The 9832-nt window shown below is 41.5% G+C and overlaps 1 protein-coding gene across 4 annotated transcripts in view; it reads right to left on the bottom strand.

Moving 5' to 3' along the window:
* The window catches only part of LOC127171038 (guanylate-binding protein 1), a 49573-nt gene that overhangs the window by 12073 nt on the left and 27668 nt on the right, over nucleotides 1-9832 (bottom strand). The gene's annotated exons all lie outside the window — the stretch shown is intronic.

Consider the following 9832-nt stretch of genomic DNA (forward strand, 5'->3'; position numbering starts at 1 on the left):
TACATGAATGATTTCACATTGGGCCTCAAGTACTACTCTTAGTGTGTAAGCCAGGGGCCCTATTCAAGGGGCCCTAAATTTGTACTCTGTCCCTCTAAAAAACTATTAAAAACACTATCACACTGTAAAAATGGTTTGTTGGTTGCCTTAAAATTGAGATTATTTAAGCTAAAATTCGATTTGTTGAAGATATTACATAATACATCAGAAACTTAAAATGTGATGTTATCTGAACAACGTGTGAATCTAAGCTGATTTGACAAAAGATCTGAGAAAAGTTATAACAAATCATGAAAATAACTATTTTACAGTCATTTCACGAGTTCACCTGGCCATCCAGCCCTGATGGTTAATGATAAAAGAACTTGACTCGCTCTCCTCAGTGGTGGCTCGAACCCAAGGCTTCAAGTTCAACCCCCTATTGTGGTACAGCCTAGAGGGAGAACAACAGAAATAGAGGAGGAGATGGGGAGGTGGAGGGATGCCGGAGGAGTTGATGCTTGTATGGCGCAATAACTGCTGCTTATAAAGGCTCTGTCAGGATTATAGTCTTGTCTGTTCTGTTTTCCTTGTGTTTTTCCCCCTGTGTTTCTAGTACATTTAGTTTGTTCTGTTTGCTCCCCCTTTTGGTTTAGTATTATTGGTTTAGTCTTGCCCTTATTTGTACTTCCCCTCGTTATCTCATTTGTAACCACTCCCCTGTTTCCTTGTATATAATGTTCACTGTGCCTCTCTCCCCTTGTCGGTGATTATATTGTCTTCAGTGTTCTTCTGTTCGACGTGGTTGCTGGTTCCCTGTGTTTCCCTGAGTTTGTGTTCATGTTGGATTATTTAATAAAGCCGCATTTGTTGGATCTCCGCTCTCCTCCTGCGTTATTCCCCGCACACGACGACACACCCGTGACAGAATCACCGACCCAAAAATTCAAAGGATGACCTGGGCTGAGGACCTCCTCCTAAACCTGCAACAAGGTGAGCGTTCGCTGGAGGAGTATGTGGAGGAGTTTTTGAGCGTTTACCATCTGGTGAGATGGAGCGACAAGATGGTTAATGCATGTTTCCAGATGGGACTCAAAGATGATAGTTTGTTTCAACTGATAAGTCCTAATGATTGCTACCATCCTGTAGCAGATTTTATAAATTTTGTTCTTGATTTATGTGGTTCCTCGTTCCAAGTCATGGTGGAGGATGGTAATCCTCCTCCCATCTGGAAACATGCCGTCGCCCCATCTCACCAACAGCCAGGGCCCTCCGCATATCACTCCAGCGACCTCACACCCTCCTTGTCTCCTGCGGGTCCCCAAGTCTGCCATAGCTCCACGATGGTCCTAAGCCCAGCACCTCAGGCTGCCGCCAAGTCTAAGTCTGCACGCAAGATGGCCGCCGCCACGCCAGAATCTGCACACAAGATGGCCGCCGCCACGCCAGAGTCTGCACGCAAGATGGCTGCCACGCCAGAGTCTGCATCTTATGAGTCTATTCAAGTTGCGGCTACGTTCCCCGAGTCAAGTCAAGTTGCAGCTGTGTTCCCCGAGTCAAGTCAAATTGCAGCTGCGTTTCCCAAGGCAAGTCAAGTTTCTGAGTCCAGTCAAGTTACAGCTGTGTTGGCATTAGTGGTAGTGCATTGGCATGGTTCAAATCGTATCTATCTGACCGCCATCAATTCGTGGCAGTAAATGATGAGGTATCATATCGATCTCAAGTGCAGTATGGAGTACCACAAGGCTCAGTACTAGGGCCGTTACTCTTTACGCTTTACATGTTACCCTTGGGTGATATCATCAGGAAATATGGTGTTAGCTTTCACTGCTATGCTGATGATACCCAGCTCTATATTTCTTCGCGGCCTGGCGAAACGTACCAATTTGAAAAACTAATGGATTGTGTAGTTGAGTTAAAAAATTGGATGACAAGTAATTTCTTACTGCTAAATTCTGAAAAAACAGAGGTGTTAGTTATTGGGCCTAAAACCTCAGCGTGTAATAACCTAAAACACTGTCTAATACTTGATGGCTGTTCTGTCAATTGTTCGTCATCAGTTAGGAACCTAGGTGTGCTATTTGATGGTAATCTTTCCTTTGAAAACCACATCTCTAGTATTTGCAAAACTGCATTTTTCCATCTCAAAAATATATCTAAACTACGACCTATGCTATCAATGTCAAATGCTGAAACATTAATTCATGCATTTATGACCTCACGGTTAGATTATTGTAATGCTTTATTGGGTGGTTGTTCTGCTCGCTTAATAAACAAACTCCAGCTGGTCCAAAATGCAGCAGCTAGAGTTCTTACTAGAACCAAAAAGTATGATCATATTAGCCCGGTTCTGTCTACACTGCACTGGCTCCCTATTAAACATCGTATAGATTTTAAAATCTTGCTAATTACTTATAAAGCCCTGAATGGTTTAGCTCCCCAGTACCTGAGTGAGCTCTTATCGCATTATAGTCCCTCACGTCCGCTGCGTTCTCAAAACTCTGGCAATTTGATAATACCGAGAATATCAAAATCAACCGCGGGCGGCAGATCTTTTTCTTATTTAGCGCCCAAACTCTGGAACAATCTACCCTACAATGTTCGGGACGCAGACACACTCTGCCAGTTTAAATCTAGATTAAAGACCCATCTCTTTAACCTTGCTTACACATAACAAATCCACATTCTTATAATTCAAATCCGTTAAAGGATTGTTAGGCTGCACTAATTAGGTCAACCGGAACCGGGAACACTTCCCATAACACCCGATGTACTCGGTGCATCGTCAGAAGAATGGCATCTACGCTAATATTAGTCTGTTTCTCTCTTATTCCGAGGTCACATTAACCACCAGATCCAGTCCGTATCCAGATCAGATGGTCACTGCAGTCCCCGGATCCAGTCCGAACCCAGCCCAGACGGTGGATCAGCACCTAGAGACGACCTCTACAGCCCTGAATGTCAGCGGAGTCCACATCAACTAGATGAGCCCCAGAGACGGATCCACATTGAAGACCACATCACCTAGACGGCTGTCGGCACAAGACCACGGGAACTTTGGCCAGAGGAGAACTGGCCCCCCGACTGAGCCTGGTTTCTCCCAAGGTTTTTTTCTCCATTTGTCACCGATGGAGTTTTGGTTCCTTGCCGCTGTCGCCTCTGGCTTGCTTAGTTGGGGACACTTTCTCTTAACACAATATTGCATTTTATTTTATTGTTTTTGATTAACTACCTTTACCTATAATGTGAGTGTTTAATGTTGCCTTTGGCATTGTTGATGTACTGTTTCCTATTTAATACTGTACAGCCGCCTTGTCACAATTCTGTATTGTTAAAGGCGGTATATAAATAAAGGTGACTTGACTTGACTTGACTGTGTCTCCTGAGTCAAGTCAAGTTACAGCTGCATTTCCTGAGTTCAGTCAAGTTTTGGAGTCCAGTCAAGTTGCAGCTGTGTCTCCTGAGTCAAGTCAAGTTACAGCTGCGGTTTCTGAGTTAAGTCAAGTTTCTGAGTCACGTCAAGTTGCAGCTGCAGCTACGGAGTCAATTCAAGCGGCTGAGTCAAGTCAAGCCAAAGCTGTCGTTCCTGAATCAAGTGAAGTCACAGCGGTTCCCCATGAGTCAAGCCAAGTTGTTGCGGGCGTTCCTGAGTCAAGTCTCATTACCGCTGTGGTTCCTGAGTCAAGTCACGTCACGGCTGAGTCAAGTCACGTCACGGCTGAGTCAAGTCACGTCACGGCTGAGTCAAGTCACGGCTGAGTCAAGTCACGTCACGGCTGAGTCAAGTCACGTCACAGCTACATCTCCTGAGTCAAGTCAAGTTCCTGGTGCTTCTCCTGAGACAAGACCAGTTCCTGAGCCCGAACAGCCTCCAGCACGCACCCCAGAACCTGAGCTGTCTCCAGCGCACCTCCTGAGGCGGTACTCTCGTCTGGTCTCAAGTCCACTCCCGAAACCTCGTTCGCCGGAGAAGCTGCGCCAATGCCTCCTGAGGTGTCAGCCCAGGCTGTAGAGCCTCATAGGGAGGCGGCGTTAATTTCTGTACTCTCTGCTTCTCCCCTTTCTCTGTCCACCTCCTCTATCCCTGCTCTCTCCAGGTCCCCATCCTTGACGCGGTTGCCCGCACAGCCCTGGAGGGCTCCAGCGCGCACTCCTGAGCCGGAGCTCTATCCAGCGCGCACTCCTGAGCCAGAGCTCTGTCCAGCGCGCCCTCCAGAGCCGGAGCTCTGTCCAGCTCGCCCTCCAGAGCCGGAGCTCTGTCCAGCTCGCCCTCCAGAGTCGGCTCCTCCTTCAGCGCGCCCTCCTGCGCGCCCTCCTGAGTCGGCTCCTCCTTCAGTGCGCCCTCCTGAGCCGGCGCTTCATCCAGCGCTCACCAGGGCTGACAGAACCCTAAATTCCCCCAAGAAAATTTTTGGGGGGGGGCGGGTCTACTCCCCTGTTCAGCCATGGCCCAATGGACTGTGTGCTAGGCCATGGCTCCCTGAACTCCCCGATCCGCCATGGCCCAATGGACTGTGTGCTAGGCCATGGCTCCCTGAACTCCCCGATCCGCCATGGTCTCCCGAGCTCACTGAACCGCCATGGCCTTCTGGACTGTCTGCCTGGCCATGGCCTCCTGAGCCCCCAGACCCGCCATGGCCTCCTGAACTGTGTGATCCGCCCTGGAAGCCGTCCCTGTATCCTGTATCCTGTGTCTCCTGTGTCCCTGCCTACCGGCCTCCAGGGCGCCCACCCTCCCTCCCCCTTTAGTTCGTATACGGTGCGAGACGCGCCTTTTCGGAGGGGGCCGTTAATGTCAGGATTATAGTCTTGTCTGTTCTGTTTTCCTTGTGTTTTTCCCCCTGTGTTTCTAGTACATTTAGTTTGTTCTGTTTGCTCCCCCTTTTGGTTTAGTATTATTGGTTTAGTCTTGCCCTTATTTGTACTTCCCCTCGTTATCTCGTTTGTAACCACTCCCCTGTTTCCTTGTATATAATGTTCCTTGTGCCTCACTCCCCTTGTCGGTGATTATATTGTCTTCAGTGTTCTTCCGTTCGTCGTGGTTGCTGGTTCCCTGTGTTTTCCTGAGTTTGTGTTCATGTTGGATTATTTAATAAAGCCGCATTTGTTGGATCTCCGCTCTCCTCCTGCGTTATTCCCCGCACATGACGACACACCCGTGACAGGCTCGTAATGATGATTGACAGGAGTAAATAATTAGGCTCCTGCTGAACCTACATTTGGAACTTCATTTAAAGTATCAAAAACAACAACAACACACTATAATTCAAAACACTATAACAATTACAAAAAAGGAAAAAATTCCAATTCTCCATTTAAACCTGGAAACTTTAAAGTATAAATCCAAAAAGGCTCTCTCTGTCGTAAACTTTTTATCCTGTCTTCTCTCCTTGTTGACTGTGGAACATGCTCTATACCCACTATTTTCAATGTATTGGGTTTACCATGATTTTTATTTCTATGATGTAAAGCCATAGGATATTGAGGATTACAACTGTGTATAGCATTCTTATGTTCTGCTAATCTCACCTTCAGTTGTGTTTTAGTCATCCCTATACAGAAACAGCTACATGGACACTCCAACCTATACACCACAAATTAAGTATTGCATTTAATAAATGAATTTACTTTAAACTCACGGCCTAATCTTACATCAATAAATATGTTTGTCTGATATGTTTGTCCATATTCTCACAATGATTGGAATTACCACATCTGTAATTTCCTATGTTTGAACTTAACCAAGTGCTTGGCCTTCTGGAGGAAAGATGACTTCTCACCAATTTATCTTTAATAGTTGGATCTCTTCTAAACAATGGAAGGAGATTCAGGTAGAACTTCCCTAAAGTGAGGATCACTCATCAAGATGTCCCAATTAGTTTCTACAATTTTCTTAATTTTATGTGCCTCTGTACTGTATTGTCTAACAAAATAAACTGGATTTTCAAAATGACTTGATTTTTGTCTTTGTACTAATAACTCATCTCTACTAATGTACATACATACTTTGGTTAAAATTTCTCAGTGTTAGTCTAAAAAACAACTTGTTTTCCTTGTCAAAATTAGCCCTTTTCAGAGCAAGCCGTTCTATTGCATGTTCCTTGAAATGCTAATCAGCTCTGCTCACCCCATTCCTCTCTTCTGTGGGGTGACAAGCCGTTCTGTTTATTTCAGCCGCAATTAGCCGTGAAACTTGCTAACTAGCACATTATTAAGAAAGGCGACTGGCATCGGCGCCGATATCCTTGTAGTTAGTGCGCCAACATATGTGTCCCGTGTTCGAATCCTGCCTTGCGGACCTGTCCCGATCCCAACCCTCTCTCTCTCCCACTAGCTTCCTGTCAAAATCTCCACTGTTCTATCCAGAAAAATGCAGAAAAATGTCAAAAAAATAAACCAAAACAGGGCGATTTGCAAAGATGCATAAAAACTCTTATACTCACTTCTGCTATAGGTGAAGTGTTGTGATATTTTGTTCAAAAATATGAAGTATGGTTTTAACCATAATCAATATATTGATCAATTTGTTTTTTTTTCAATTATTGCTTCAATATTGAATGTCTTAATATAGACTGTGAGTCTTAGGTGCCCTCTAATAGTAGTAGTACGGTGCTTTCCACTGGGCAGCGCCAATGAACTAGAGTGAACCAGTGAACTTTGGGTGACTTCCAAAAATATGACAAGGATGGCACAACAAGTATGATGAATGGTCATGAGCACACCTGCATTTTGGGAGAGGGGGAGACCAAGGATGAAATGGAAAATAGTTCAAAGTGGTGGAGTAAGACCAATCAGAGGCCGAATCGCCATTTTTTGGCTGAAAAGAATGATAAGAACAGGGTATAAGTACAGATGCCTGGACAGACAGAGATTCAGATGCAGCGGCTGTCATCTCGGCTTTGTTGCTGTGTTCAATAAAGTCTTATTTTGACATCTGGAACTCTGCTTCTTGAGCTTTATTGACAAATCTGAGAAAACCATTATTTGTTTCCACAACAGGAGCTACATCATGAATGATTTGCACGAACACAGACGCATTTATGTAGATCACCAGGTGCATTTCCTTCAAAAACAAAAATAATGTTAATCCACACACACACATTTATGTACAAACAGTTTTTCATCCAGTCACCCCTTTAATAATAATAATAATAATAATTAACACCTCTGTTTTTAAGAATTTAGAAGAAAGAAATTACTTGTCATCCAGTTTTTTTATTTCAAGCATGCATTCCATTCATTTTTCAAATTGGTATGTTTCATCGGACCATGAAGAAATGTAGAGCTGATTTTCATCAGCATAACAGTGAAAGCTAACACCATGTTTCCTGTTGATATCTCCCAAAAGTAACATGTACAGGGAGGCAATTTGATGTTGTCAAACTATCGCTGTATACCTCAGGTCATTTTATCTTACTCTGTTTGCTGTGCAGAGCTTCTCCACCATGTTGTCCATTTTAAATACACAATCCCTTTAAATATGAACGAAGTCTGATTTTCCATCAGTGTTTTATTGTTAATAACTTGCAAAAATAAAAATAAATAATACTAATGAAACTAATAATAATAATACTGAAAGTGGTCCTAATGACGTGGTGGCTCTGTATCATTGCCATTATAGTTGTGGGTTTCAGAACTTTATCTTTATAGTTATCATTATTATTTTTGGTGTGAATGGGCATTGAGGGTAATAGTGACACATTCTGCAAGTTTGCTTTTGTCATTGATTTTTTTCTATTACATGACATTGTCATCAGACCATCATATGACTGCGGTCCTCAAGTCCTCATTGATTGATTCTCTTCAATGTTTTCCTCAGACCATCATATGAACGTTGACCACAGGTCATCATTGATTTATGTCTTCAGACGACTTAAGGTCAACATTCATATGATGGTCTGATGATGACATCTTGTAACTGAGTAAATCAATGATGACTTGTGGTCTCAGCAAACTTGCAGAACTTATCACTATCACCGTAAGCTCCACCAATACCAATAACAGAGGGAAGTTTATGCTTTGTTAGCCAAGGCTAGATATTGTGCTAACTGAAAGTTTGATTAGTACTGGCTTGGTGGATGGGTAGCTTGACCATGTTTGCAACTAAGTTGTATTTATTTATTTATTCAGGAATGCTATAAAAAAAAAAATGTTGTTTCAGTTTCATCATTTTTGGTTGGTTGCAACTTGGCTAACTTACTGAAAATAAATAAATAAATAAATAAATAAATAAATAAAAATTTAAATCCAAAATAGTTTCAGAGGGCATTTACATCTGGTCTTTTCTATCCGATCACAGAAAACGCATTAAGTGAGCAGCTGTAAACAGGTCCTAAGTAAACATTTACAAGCATTATATAATGTTTGATAATGATTTCTCAATAAAGGTTATTATAAAGTGTTACCCCTACTATATCTTTATAAAGACACTTTAATTAGACCTATAATGCATTATAAGAAGTTATAGTTACATTTATTTTATTTTCATAATTATTATAAGCGATACATTTTTTTTTTAACATGTATGCTCATAATCCATTATGCCCAGATTTATCAGTATTAGTCATGTTTGTAAAGATGTAGCCTGCATTGTTATATTGTTATTATCTTACAGTTACTATAATTTGTTAGTAATGCAGGCTTGTTGTTCATAGCCATGTTAATAAAAATATTAATAAATTAAAATTTTACATTTTATTTTGAATTGGGACTAAGAGAATGACAAAAGTACAGCATTTAAGAAAAGTTGTTGATTATCCATCCATCCCACCGATCCCACTGATCCAAGCACACAAATCAATTTACGACAGGATTCACATGTAATTCATAAACCGCCAATCTCATCAAACAAATGACTGTACGTTGATAAATATAGCAGCTGAAACAACCGTCACTTGAATATCACACCCCTAAAAACACCCCAGTTTAGAAGCCTTACCCCTAGAGTTTACGACACGGTGAAACGTAACCTGGCCAAAAAGACGAGGTAATCTTGTGAAAGAGAAAATGATTTTACTCCAATATGTCATGTGCTGCATGACATCATTCTTGTAATCATTTAAGCCAATTATTATAAATAGCATCACTTTGTAATAAACGTTTGAAGTTTAACATTATTTTCCAGCATTTTCTAATCTAGATAAATTTAAGCCAATTTCTATATACAGCATACTATTACAGTTAAAAGTTGCATTAACAGTAATTATAATAGCATTTACAATAATAAACAAGGGTGTAGGTTTGATTTTGGCATTGGTGGGGACATAACAGTAACCATCTCTTTTTTTTAACTTTAACAGCATAAAGGCTCAATTTCATCATACAACTGAACTGTGCTTGTATGTTTTAAACACTTCGGCTATCGTATATATGTTCTTATTCCACACATGTATTAAATGTGCATCTCTTATTTCTATAACTTCTCAAGTAATATCAATGGTATGACCTATTTCAGATGCGGCCAAAATTACATGTTTAGATGTAGGTCGGATGTCCAGATATCGGATAAAAATCAGATTAAAATTCACATTAAAATCCAAATTTGTATTAAAATCTGATTAAAACCCACATGTGGAAGTGGCCCAGATCAGATGCAAAAAAAAATTCATGCGAATTCCGATCTGTGTCAGATGTGAGGGAATTTTTTTTTTGTGGCAGTATAAATGCTTCAACCTATGAATGTAACAATAAGCATTTTCACTGGGTACACTGAGACATTATTCTACTCACACTTCAACTATTGATCATGTATAGTCAAACTGATGAACTGATGATGATTTGTTTCAGTCTTTTCAGCGTGACTTCCTCAAACTGGAAATGCCTCTCATCATTTAAAATGTAGTAGGCTTGTTAG

This window comes from Labeo rohita, chromosome 9 (assembly GCF_022985175.1).
Source record: "Labeo rohita strain BAU-BD-2019 chromosome 9, IGBB_LRoh.1.0, whole genome shotgun sequence".
Classification (NCBI taxonomy): domain Eukaryota; kingdom Metazoa; phylum Chordata; class Actinopteri; order Cypriniformes; family Cyprinidae; genus Labeo; species Labeo rohita.